Below are 12,649 nucleotides of genomic sequence, written 5' to 3'. Positions count from 1 at the left end.
GGAATTATTAACAGCACCAGTGTACATTTATGCAACGCCTTCAAATTGTTTAATGGCAAGTTGACTCTCCTTCGGAAGGTAATGCTACTTACCCTGTAGCAGATGGTAATGGTTTTAGAAACGTTGGCATTTCACATATAGTGCACTCAGTACAAGCATCTACCTGCGGGCGTACTCAAGTAGTGAGAGGGTGCTAATTGGCTTCACTGGGATACAAAGGATGATATTGACTTTCCAATGACCATGTGTTCATTACCATGAGACTTTTGAATGCTGGAGGCATCCTGGATTGATGCAGAATGAAAGTATTGTGGGAACTCATTGGATAATTGTGTTTCTACTCCTGGCATCTCACACCATCCACATGTCAATAGAACATGTCTCCTGTAGTAACATTTCCCATCCATGTGTGTGCAGTTGGGTTTGCATTTGAAGCCAGAAAGACATATAGAATCCCTTAATTTGCCTGCCAGGGTATATACTGTACACTTATCGCTGACCCTTCTTCCATTCGTACCAATGGGAAGTTGATCACGGTTTCTTGCCAGTTAATAGATGTGTCTTGTTGATTCCTCATTTATTCAACATCAACATCCAGCCTGACCTCTCTGGTAGATATCCTCTGTGCTCCCCCAGAAGAAATCAGACATCTAATCTCAGAAAGGGCGGCACAGTGGCACAACAATAGAGTTGCTGTCTGACAGCACCAGGGACCCACATACTATCCTGACTGTGGGGTGCTTTTTGTACGAAGTTTGTACGTTCTCCCCGTGACCTCTTGTGTTTTCCCCGTGTGCTCCGGTTTCCTCCCACACTCCTAAGATGTGCAGGATTGTAAGTTAATTCGCTGCAGGAAAATTGTAAGTTTACGCTAGTGTGTAGGATAGTGTTAAGGTACGGGGTGATCACTCATCGGCGCAGACTCAGTGGGCCACAGGGCCTCGTTACACTCTGTATCTCTAAATTCCAAAGTCTAAAGTCTAATGCCATTCCAACATTCACATTTATCGGAAAACTTCCATTAGTTCTAGAAATTGGCTGTGGATTGGCCAGCAAGAGGAAGCAGAACCCTGAAGATGAAAGATAGCACCAAGTGTACATCCACATCTACTGGAAGAATAAGTGAACACATATGAGGATTCTCTCTCAGGCCACTGGTTCTCATTGAAGTCCTAATTCCACTCAGTTGATTCCATTAGTCAGACTAGTTGATTCCATATGCGCAAAACTAGCCTTTCCCGCGCGATTCTCCTTCCTGAGCTCCATCCTGAAAAGTGATTACCAGTTGAGAGAGGAGAAAGATACGAGGATGTCCTCAAAGCTTCCATGCAAATATTGCTACCGCCTCACGTAATCCTGGGAATCCATGGCCCATAACCACCCAAAGTTGTGAAGGTGCGTTCAGAATGGGGTTTAGTATCTCAAGACAATGCATTAGAAGCTCACAGAAGCCCAGCAAAGGTATCAGAAGCTGTGTGCCACCTCACTAACTATCTACATGGCTTGCACCACGAGGGCAGCATGGTGACGCAGTGGTAGAGTCTCGACTTGAAGCGTCACCCATTCCTTCTATCCAGAGATGCTGCCTGTCCCGCTGAGTTACACCAGCGTTTTGTGTCTATCCAAGGACACTTTAAAGCCTAGAGCTTACAGGTGATTGGAATAAAGACAGGTTTTTGGATAGCCACATGGATATCTCCACTCAGACCACACCCATGGTCCCGATCAAACCTAGGTCTCTAGCACTTTGAGGTGGCAGCAGCTGTACTAGTTGCTGTCCAGATAGGTTAGAGGCCATGACTTCCAGTCACAAAAGGATCGGGAAAGCAAAGGAAATCTCCAACATTTTCAGGGAACCACAGTCCAACGTATAATGTGAAATAAATTGTGTGTAAATAAAAGAAGATGTGAACCATTAAGAAAAAATAAGTTAAATTGGTTTATGGCACGGGAATAGTTTGGAATGGTTTGGTATCTAACTTAGCTGATCCTGTTTCCTGCCTTTTTTAACTTCACCATAGCCGGTTCCCATGCTCCTTAGAAAACTCACATGGAGCCTCCATTTGCCATGATGTTATTTCGGTCACAGTCACAGAGGCCGACGTCAGAAGATCCTTCAGAGGGGTGAACCCTCGGAAAGCGCATGGACCTGATGGTATACCCGGGCGTGTTTTAAAAACCTGTGCAGACCTACTGGCTGGAGTTTTTACGGACAATTTCAACCTCTCACTTCTGATGTCTGAGGTTCCCACCTGCTTTAAAAGGGCATCAATAATACTGGTGCCCAAGAAGAGCCTCAATGACTATCGACCAGAGGCACTAAATTCTGTGGTGATGAAGTGCTTTGAGAGGCTGATCATGGCGCAAATCAACTCATACCTCGACAAAAACCTGGACCCACTGCAGTTTGCTTACCACCACAACAGATCAATGGTGAATGCGATCTCACTGGCTCTCCACTCCGCTCTGGACCACTTGGACAACAAAAACTCATATGTCAAGCTGTTATTTATTGACGACAGCTCGGCATTTAATACCATCATCCCCTCCAAACTGGTTACCAAGATCTCAGATCTGGGTCTCTGGGACAGCTGGGAGAGAGATGGGCCTTGATGATAAATACCCCCCACTCACCCAACATGAGAGGAATAGACTGGGTAAATGCAGAGTCTTTTACCCAGAGTATGGGGATGAAGAACCAGACATGGGTATAGGATGAGGGGGTGAAAGGTTTAATGGAAACCTGAGGGGCATTTTTTTTTTTTTACACAAATGGTGGTAGATATATGGAACAAGGTGCCAGAGGACGTAGTTGAGGCAGGTACTATTACAACATTCAGGAAACATTTGGACAGGTACATGGATAGGATAGGTTTAGAAGGATAAGGGCCAAACGCAGGCAGATATAACGTGTTGATGACGATGTTGGTCAGCGTGGATTTGTGGGGCCAAAATGCCTGTTTCCACGCTGTATGACTCGATGACCCTATGACACTACCACCACCAATAATGTGTAAGATATACTTGGGAAAGTGAGTTTTTGAAGTAAAACATATGAGACACAACCCCAAGTACAAAAATAAATGCTCCCTCTCAAACATCTTCACTGTCCCTCTCCGAGGCCCAGACTCAGGGTTATGTGTCTGCTGTAATAACACTCTGTGTATTCCCATTATAAAACACCACGCGGTAATGAAGTTATTTTAAGGCAATAAGGAATAATCACGATGTACTAGCAGTAACATGAGTGTTTGATCGCCAATGCAGAGGCTAAAATCATTAAAGTTTACTTTGTTCCCCACTCTCAACTGCTGACTTTTACGCCCACTCCCTGACTACCAATCCTACTTTGCCTCCATTAATTTCTGGTATTTTCTCCCATGGCCGACTTCCAGTGTTAGTGTTCACTTCAGTCTCGCCAGCTGCCTGGAAAGAAGTGCAAATACCAAATGTTATTTGAGGTCCTTTCGTGAAGTCTGGCTAGTCTTGCCAGATCACAAAACTTCTTTCAACCTCACTCCTTACCCCCGCACCCCCTCCCACTACCCAGCCAGAAATGGCAAGAAATATATCCACTTGCCAGCGAGTTCATCTGAAGAAAGATATGCAATTATTGACAAAGATGGAGATAAACATTCAGCAAATATTGTTTGCACTCTATGAACTTTTTGCATGAATTGTTATACCTTACTTGCTTTAATAGTACTGGGTTTTTTTGTTGTTTCTTTTATTTTTTTAGAAATGCAGCATGGAAACAGGCCCTTCGGCCCACGCTGACGACCCAAGCAAGAGTTCTATCCCACATACCAGGGACAATCTACCGAAGAAAATTAACCTGCAAACCCGCACGTGTTTGGAATGTGGGAGGAAACCCGAGTTTGTGGGAGGAAACTGGACTTTGTGCCTTCCCCCACAGTGGGAATCACTGTGGGGGGATGTTTTATGTTTGGTGTTGAATTTCTTCATGAATACTATGTTGTATTTTTATTAGTGTGCTGCAAGGACATCTGGATTTCCCCTGAATAAGGGGATTAATAAAGTCTAATCTAATCTAATCTAATCTAGAAGGAAACCCATGCAGTCACAGGGAGAACGTGCAAACTCCATACAGACAGCACCTGTAGTCAGGATCAAACCCAGTTTTCTGGTACTGTAAGGCAGCAAATCTACAGCTGCTCCACTGTACCACCCTGCTGCGTTACTGTACCACCCTACAGCGCCACTGTACCACCCTGCTGCGTTACTGTGCCACCCTGCTGTGTTACTGTACCACCCTGCTGTGTTACTGTACCACCCTGCTGCGCCACTGTACCACCCTGCTGCTCCACTGTACCACCCTGCTACACCACTGTACCACCCTGCTGCGTTACTGTACCACCCTGCTGCGTTACTGTACCACCCTGCTGCGCCACTGTGCCACCCTGCTGTGTTACTGTACCACCCTGCTACACCACTGTACCATCCTGCTGCGCCACAGTGCCTGCTGCTTCTTGAGTATTCTTTTATTCTTTTCTTGGGTTTCTTGACTCGTAGAATATTATTTAATTTTAAAGCAAAAATCTGTTGGTTTGTGTGAGAAAGTTCCATTGTAATACAGTTTCAGTGACTTTGCAAAATGGTAGGAATACCCATTCCATAGGAATTGAGAACTCATCTTGATGAAGCGAGAATGTAGAAACAAAGAACTGCAGATGCTGGCTTATACCAAAGATAGACACAAAGTGCTGGAGTAACTCAGCGGGTCACTCATTCCTCGGATCATTCTTGTAAAGTACAGTATTACAAAGCAATTCAACTCAAGTCCTGCTTCATCAAAGATGCTGGAATAATTTACGGGCCAGGCATCATCTCCAGAGAAAATGGATAGGTGACATTCAAGTCGGGATCCTTCTTCAGTCTGGGTAAGTCTGAAGATAGGTCCCAACTCAAAATGCTGTAGAGGTCAAGTCAGTGGATATTTTTAAGGCAGAGATAGATAGATTTTTGATTAGTATGGGTGTCAGAGGTTAAGGGGAGAAGGCAGGAGAATGGGGCAAGGAGGGAGAGATAGATCAGCCATGATTGAATGGCGGAGTAGACCTGATGGGCCGAATGGCCTAATTCTACTCCTATCACTTATGACCTTATGATTGGGGTTAATGACTCAACGGATCCTGGCTCTAACTTCAGCAAACTTTGGGTTTGGTTCTAGTGAAGCAACTTGAACAAGGTCACATTCACTAAATTACTGCTTTGAGTTCCACATTCATGTCGAGTTACGGCATGAATGGGAGGAAATCGGTCAAAATGTCACGGAATCATTTTTTTCTTTCTGAGGGTTTAGATTGGTTTAGCAATTTTATAAACATTAAACATTGACAAAATAAATATTGGCTTCCGCAACTAAAACAAAATATCTCGAATGAGACTTATAGTGTCTTCATTTACACCCTTTCCAGTCCTGTGAGATTCTCTCATCTCCACATTTCATTCTGCCCAGTCATACATTCAGCCCTTCAAAGGTGACTTCACCTCAGGCACAGAGTACAATAACCCCATTTATTCCCATCAATGTGCGTGTATTCAGTTACATTTCAGGATTTGCATCAGTCCAGGTTTCAAGCTAGATTGTAACTCTTCTCTCGCCGCCCAGCAAGTTTTCTTTCCCTGCTGTGCTTTACGGCAGCCAGTTCATGAGCTTGCCGAACACAAATCACATTAACTTCTTAAAGGAACATCATCCTCTGACATAATACCTTTCAAGGCACGTTATCAACTATCCCATTCAATTGGAAAGATTTCCATCATGCTCATCTCCCGCCCTTACCCTCTACCTCATTGGGGAGACTCGGACGATCTTTAATCAGACTTTTCTAGATTGTATCTTGCACTAAACATTATTGCCTTTATCCTGTATCTGTACACTGTGGGCCGCTTGATTGTAAGCATGCATAGTTTTTCCGCTGATTGGATAGCAGGCAACAAAAAAGCATTTTGCGGTACTTCTGTACGTGTGATAAAAAACTAAAGTAGACTAGGTAGTGCTAATGTCTGGTGAGGTCAGAAGGTGAGACACATTCATAATGAATGACAAAAGGAAAAGCATAATAAAACATAAATAATCATTTATTGCAGTATGTGCAGACAAAGTCTACTAGATACATGGATCAACAGACTGCCCTTCAGACTTGGTTTTTAATTGACTAATTTTTCTCTCAGTATCTGACCACAAGCTGTGTTATAGTCACTCTACAACGTTAGGAAAACACCTACTATCAACTCCAAGGGTGCTCAGCACATGCAAACCTTGTCAGAAGTTATTATGAGATGGCTTCTGTTCCTTCCCTATGAGACAGCTGCCTCCATACTGGGCCTCACATAATCTGGGACATCCAGTCACCTTGTCCTTCAGCTTGGCCTGATGTTAGCCTGATGTGGGATCCCCACCATGTCTCCAACATGTTGTGGCAACAAGTCTTTGTTTCTCTCTTATGATTAAAACACATCTTCTTTTGGTCATCCCAAAATGGTTTCTCCACCTTTTCACACTTTCTATTTTTCTCACAGCCTTTATGACTTTTTTTGTGAGGAGACTTTTAGTTCACCCTCACTAATAATTTTACACGCAACATTGTCTGTTACCTCTTGGGCTGGAGCTTGATAAAGGCCAAGATGCTTGCGGAGGTGCTCTCTTCAGCAATTCTACACCACCTTAGCATTATTCTCCTGCTTTCCATCCCCCTTTGGAAATAGATGGTGTCTGATGATTAAATTGATAGTCCTTGGTGAGCTGTGGGCCATATTTTAAGGACCAAGGAGGAGGCATGGTGTCAGGTATGGCAGCTGGAATCAAGCGTTTTTTTCGGTTATTGGTACGGTATAATATAACATGTAATAATTAACTGCTTAATTTCTAGCCATGTTGCCGTGTGCCTTTACTGTCTCAAGTTAGTCCTCAGGCTTCTGTTAAAGCATTTATCGTATGGTTCATTTCTTTCCCCTTGTGGCCAATGAGATAACATGTTAACTCTCATTTACTTTGGTTTAATTGCCAAAAGCCAGCTTAAAACACGTAGACAAGGTGCGCACCAAGAAGGGGCAGCACAGTGGTGCAGCGGTAGAGTTGCTACCCTATAGCACCAGGTTCGATCCTGACTATGGGTGCTGTCTGTATGGAATTTGCACATTCTCACTGTGACCATGTGGGTTATCTCCAGGTGCTCCAGTTTTCTCCCATACCTCAAGGACATACAAGTTTACAAGTCAACTGGTTTTGGTAAGTTGTAAAATTGTTCCTAATATGTATGGTAGTGTTGGTGGATGGGACTGATCGCTGGTTGGCGTTGACTCAGTGGGCTGAAGTGCCTGTTTCCGCTCTGTATCTCTAAAGTAAATTCTAAAGTCCAAATGTAATAAAATTAGGTGGCTTTATTTGTTTCATATGTACTATTTGAAATGGACCATAGAGTTTACTGTCTTTTGCTGCATATCCACTTTTGGAGATATCACGCCCACCATTCATAATTTCAATTCAAGCATGATATATAAATTTCATAATTTGATCAAGCAGTATGTCTGATGACACATCTAACTATCTCTCTTATTATCCATCTAAGAAACTGAGAAACAGTTGGAGGTTTAAACTAACATCAAGGAATCTTTATTAATGAGAGAACATACAGTGCCAAACAGCATCTCTGACTGTGGCTTTCTTTCAAGCAAATGTTTCTGGGATTGTCTGACCCCAAACACCATAGCAACCGTTTAAGGGGTAACAACATTAAAGCTAATTAGTGGCCACAAATTAATATAATATAACATACATACATAATATCCATCATCTCTACTGTGATTCATTTACTGGGTAGTTTTAGTTTTGTTTAGAAATAAAGCAGGGAAACAAGTCAGTATCTCTACAGTAAATTCTGCAGAGTCCACGTTGACTTTCGATCACCCATTCAGACACACAAATAATTTAGTTAAATTTGAGAGGGTGAAGGGAAAATTGGAAGTGTCACTATTACGGTTGAACAAAGGGGACTATGGAGCCATGAGGGAGGAGCTGGCCAAAGTTGACTGGAAATATACCCTAGCAGGGATGACAGTGGAACAACAATGGCAGGTATTTCTGGGAATATTATAGAAGGTGCAGGATCAGTTCATTCCAAGATTCTAAGGGGGGGTAAGGGGTGACCGTGGCTGACAAGGGAAGTCAATAGACAATAGGTGCAGGAGTAGGCCATTCGAGCCAGCACCACCATTCAATGTGATCATGGCTGATCATCCACAATCAGTACCCCGTTCCTGCCTTCTCTCCATATCCCTTGACCACTATCTTTAAGAGCCCTATCTAGCTCTTTCTTGAAAGTATCTAGAGGTTTCTAAGTCAAGTTCAGTATAAAAATAAAAGAGAAGAAGTATACATAGCAAAGATGATAGCGGGAAGCCAGAGGATTGGGAAAATTTAAAGAGGAACAGAAGATAACTAAAAAGGCAATACGGGGAGAAAAGATGAGGTACGAAGGTAAGCTAGCCAAGAATATAAAGGAGGATAGTAAAAGCTTATTTAGGTGTGTGAAGAGGAAATAATTAGGTAAGACCAAAGTTGGACCCTTGAAGACAGAAACAGGTTAATTTATTATGGGGAACAAGGAAATGGCAGACGAGTTGAACAGGTATTTTGGGTCTGTCTTCACTAGGGAAGACACAAATAATCTACCAGATGTACTAGTGGCCAGAGGACCTAGGGTGATGGAGGAATTGAAGGAAATTCATATTAGGCAGGAAATGGTGTAGGGTAGACTGTTTGGACTGAAGGCTGATAAAACCCCAGGGCCTGATAGTTTGCATACCAGGGTACATAAGGAAGTGGCTCTAGAAATCGTGGATGCATTGGTGATCATTTTCCAATGTTCTATAGATTCAGGATCAGTTCCTGTGGATTGGAGGGTATCTAATGTTATCCCACTTTTTAAGAAAGACAGGATAGAGAAAGCAGGGAATTATAGACCAGTTAGCCTGACATCGGTGGTGGGGAAGAGGCAGAAGTCAATTATAAAAGATGAAATAACCGGACATTTGGATAGCAGTAACAGGATCGGTCTGAGTCAGTCAGCATGGATTTACGAAGGGGAAATCATGCTTGACTAATCTTCAGGAATTTTTTGAAGATGTAACTAGGAAAATGGACAAGGGAGAGCCAGTGGATGTAGTGTACCTAGACTTTCAGAAAGCCTTTGATAATGTCCCATATAGGAGATTAGTGGGCAAAATTAGAGCACATGGTATTGGGGGTAGGGTACTGACATGGATAGAAAATTGGTTGGCAGACAGGAAACAGAGTAGGGATTAATGTGTCCCTTTCATACTGGCAGGCAGTGACTAGTGGGGTACCACAAGGCTCCGTGCTGGGACTGCTGCTATTTACAATATACATTCATGATTTAGATGAAGGGATTAAAAGTAACATTAGCAAATTTGCAGATGACGCAAAGCTGGGTGACAGTGTAAACTGAGGAGGATGCTATGAGGATGCAGGGTGACTTGGACAAGTTGGGTGAGTGGGTAGATGCATGGCAGATGCGGTTTAATGTGGATAAATGTTAGGTTATCCACTTTGGTGGCAAAAACAGGAAGGCAGATTATTATCTGAATGGTGTCAAATTGGGAAAAGGGGAAGTTCAACGAGATCTGGGGGAATATACAAACTCCGTACAGATGGCACCCATAGCAGGGGTATCTGGCGCTGTAAGGCAACGACTTTACCATTCTGCCACTGTGCCGCCTAGTTCCCTTCAGTTATCAGGCTTCTGAGCAGTCCTTCCATAAGCTGGTGTGCAGTCAGATTCACCTCTATCCCATTGTGGATATTGCATGCTGTGCTACATTTCTGGGAACTATATTCTGGACTGTATCTTCCCCTTTTATTCCCTATTGTACTTGGGTTTCACATGATTGTATTTATGTACAGCGTTATCTGCTATTGGACAGCATGAAAAACAAACCTTTCGACTTGGTACACATGATGATAATAAATTTAAACATAAACCTAAACCTAAATATATGTTCTCCTACTTTTGCATCAACTCCCTACATCAATAAGCAATTTAAGAGGCCAATTACTTTACAAACCCGCAAGTCTTTGGGATGTGGGAGGAAACCGGAGCACCAGAATGAAACCCTTGCAGTTGCGGGGAGATCATGCAAACTCCACATGGACAGTGCCATTTTGCACCCTTGACACGGTTTGGTATCCTGACTAAAATTGATCACTCGATTGCTCCACGCACACCGGAAAAGTCACGAGAAAGGCTTGATGATTAGCACAGAAGACAAGAGAGAATAACTCCAGTAATTGCTCATGCTGAACACGAAAGCCAATGTGTAGAAGGAACATTGGCAAAAGGTCAAATATGACAGAAGCAGAAAACTAGAGCAAATAGCCAGCAACGGATCATAATGTGCGGAATTTGTCATAAGACATTAAATCCCTCTATTATGCATATTGTTATAAAGTAAGTATTTTGGGTGAAAGAGTTGTCTGTGGACTGTCCCAGATACAATGTATGATGTATGATGTAATTTCTATGTTGACCTTTAAAGTCCACCACAAACTTCTGAAGTAGAATCAAGTGTAAAATTGCAGGAAAATCCACAGCTCATGTATACCATCTGGCTTTCCACAGCCATGGTACATCACCCAAAACTAAGAAAGAAAGTTCATTGTATACTGTAGTGAATCTAATAGTATTATCTACATTTCACAGTTACAACGTTACACATTTCATATTTTGAACTGCTAAGAAAGAGTAAAACTCCTCTTAACTGCTTAAATACCAGAGTCAGTGTGGCAAGTTTTCTAACGGTCAGTTTGACTGCAGTCCCCATCTGAGATTTAGCATCGGTAGTTTTTATTTTAACTTCAGTCCAGTTTACAAAGTTGTGTTGTCACCTTCCCCTCAGCTAACAATAAACCATTCTACATTTCTTTCTCAGCATCTGCTTTGATTTGTCATTTTCACACCTTACCCTTCTATATCTATAGATTTCCTTCCTCCTGACTCCCAGTATGAAGAAGGGTCTCAACCCAAAACGTCACTCATTCCTCCTCTCCAGAGATGCTGCCTGTCCCGTTGATTTATTCCAGCATTTTGTGTCTATCTCTAGTTTAGAGATATAGCATGGAAACAGGTTCTTCAGCCCATCGATTCTGTGCCGATTAGCAATCACCTCATACACTAGTTCTACCCAACACACTACAGACAATTTTACACAAGCCAATTAAATTACAAACTGGCATGTCTTTGCAATGTGGGAGGAAATTGGAGAACCCGGAGAAAACCCACACATTCACAGGGAAAAACATACAAACGTACAAACACTGCGCAGACAGCACCAATAGTCAGGATCAACTCCACGTCTCTTGCGATATAAGGCACCAACTCTACCATTGCGCAACTATGCTGCCCAAATTTGTCAGTTCAAATAAGTACCATATCCAAAAAATTACCTTTTCTATGATGAATGAATGCTGCTTTTAATGCAGTGCTCTTCTCCTGATTTGCTTCATACTGAACTCCAGTTCATCCCATGTTTACTGTGGGCACATTAATGGTGAACCCTCCTGGATCGTCTCCCAGGGACTCACTCTCCAAGTACATCCAATTCCCCTTGAACGTTTCTACCATGATCACAATGTATACATGTGGCTATACAATGTACAGGAGCAGCTGAGTAGCTCCTCTTGGTGTTTCCTACACTGATCTGTGTTGCAACTCAGCCAGCTCTTCCTATTATCTTAATGTCACCTCTTATAGTTTCAGTCGTTCAAAGGGAGCTGCAAGATACAATGTGGAAACAGACCCTACAGCCTACCGAATCCATACCGACCAGTGATCACCCGTACTAGTTCTATTCCACACACTAGCAGCAATTTATCGAAGCCAATTAACCTACAAACCTGCATGTCTTGGGAATGTAGGAGGAAAATAGAGCACCTGGAAAAAGAACCACACGGTCACAGGGAGAACATGCAAACTCCACACAGACAGTGCCCGTTGTCAGGATCAAACCCGGCTCTCTGGCGTTGCGAGGCTCAGTCTGGAGATGAAAAAAAAATTACCTAAGCCACCGCTAATGATAATGAACAAAACAGTATCGCTAATGTCTGCAGCATATTAACTCAATGCAGAGGTTTTGGTTGCGAGTGTATTAAAAGGTGATCTGACTTGGGCCGCTCTACATGTGCTCTCTACACAAGGGAAGTCTTGGCTGGCCGAGTGAAGATACAGCTTAAATAGCACAGACCTCTGACAACGGTGGGGACAGGAATCCTCAGCTTATGGATGCCAAAGCCAGTCTTAATACCTACCATGTCAAAAGAAAGAACTACAGATGCTGGTTTAGAAACATGGAAACATAGAAAATAGGTGCAGGAGTAGGCCATTCGGCCCTATGAGCCAGCACTGCCATTCAATATGATCATGGCTGATCATCCAAAATCAGTACCCCGTTCCTGCTTTCTCCTCATATCCCTTGATTCTTAGCCCTAAGAGCTAAATCTAACTCTCAGTTGAATACATAATTTATACCAAAAATAGATACAAAGTGCTGGAGTAACTGACCTGCTGAGTTACTCTATAGAACTTTGTATGTCTCTTTCAAACCTACC

Source organism: Leucoraja erinacea, chromosome 8, assembly GCF_028641065.1.
Source record: "Leucoraja erinacea ecotype New England chromosome 8, Leri_hhj_1, whole genome shotgun sequence".
Taxonomy (NCBI): Eukaryota; Metazoa; Chordata; class Chondrichthyes; order Rajiformes; family Rajidae; genus Leucoraja; species Leucoraja erinaceus.
This window is presented reverse-complemented; position numbering follows the sequence as displayed.